Raw genomic sequence first — 614 nt, 5'->3', positions numbered from 1 at the left:
TCAAACTTAGTTGTTACTCTCTTTGTAAATCAAATTTCTCAAAATTAAGAAAAAAGTACAAAAATAATAGTTTAGTGACACTGAGGACAGTGATAGTCAAGGCATAGTTGAGTATAAGAGTTTTATTTTTAAACTAAAATCCTGCGTGCGAGATTGAGTGTGAGTGACAGAAACATATACCCTATTCAAGTTTTGCAGTGGCCTATGTTAGATTCTGTTAAAGTATTTGTTCTTTTTTTTTCCCTTTATCAAAAAAATCAAAATAGGAACTACCACTTATGAAAAACGACCTTGGCTGTGTTGTGAGTTTTGTTTTGTCCTCTAGAAATCATTGTTCATGAGGGATTTTGTGTGTCTTACGTGTATCAAAATTTATTCTATCTTGTCTGCTATGGCTCTGAATATAGTTCCTCAGGCAGTTTTGTGAGGGGTTGTCGAAAGAAACAGTAAAGAGAAAGGAGATATATTGTAACGGATTGAGTAGTACTTAAAATATATATTGCACACACACAAAATACAAGGTAGCCATAAGATGTAATGGTGTGTTGTGAAACTTGGAATGTTAATTTGTTATGATGTCCCGATTTTATCCTGTACGTCTTGTAATTGTTTAA

The sequence above is a fragment of the Diadema antillarum genome, unplaced genomic scaffold (genome assembly GCF_040938485.1).
Source record: "Diadema antillarum isolate AM-2024a unplaced genomic scaffold, OU_Dant_1.0 scf00000126, whole genome shotgun sequence".
Classification (NCBI taxonomy): Eukaryota; Metazoa; Echinodermata; class Echinoidea; order Diadematoida; family Diadematidae; genus Diadema; species Diadema antillarum.
The sequence above is the reverse complement of the archived record's forward strand: the minus strand, read 5'-3'. Positions refer to the sequence as shown.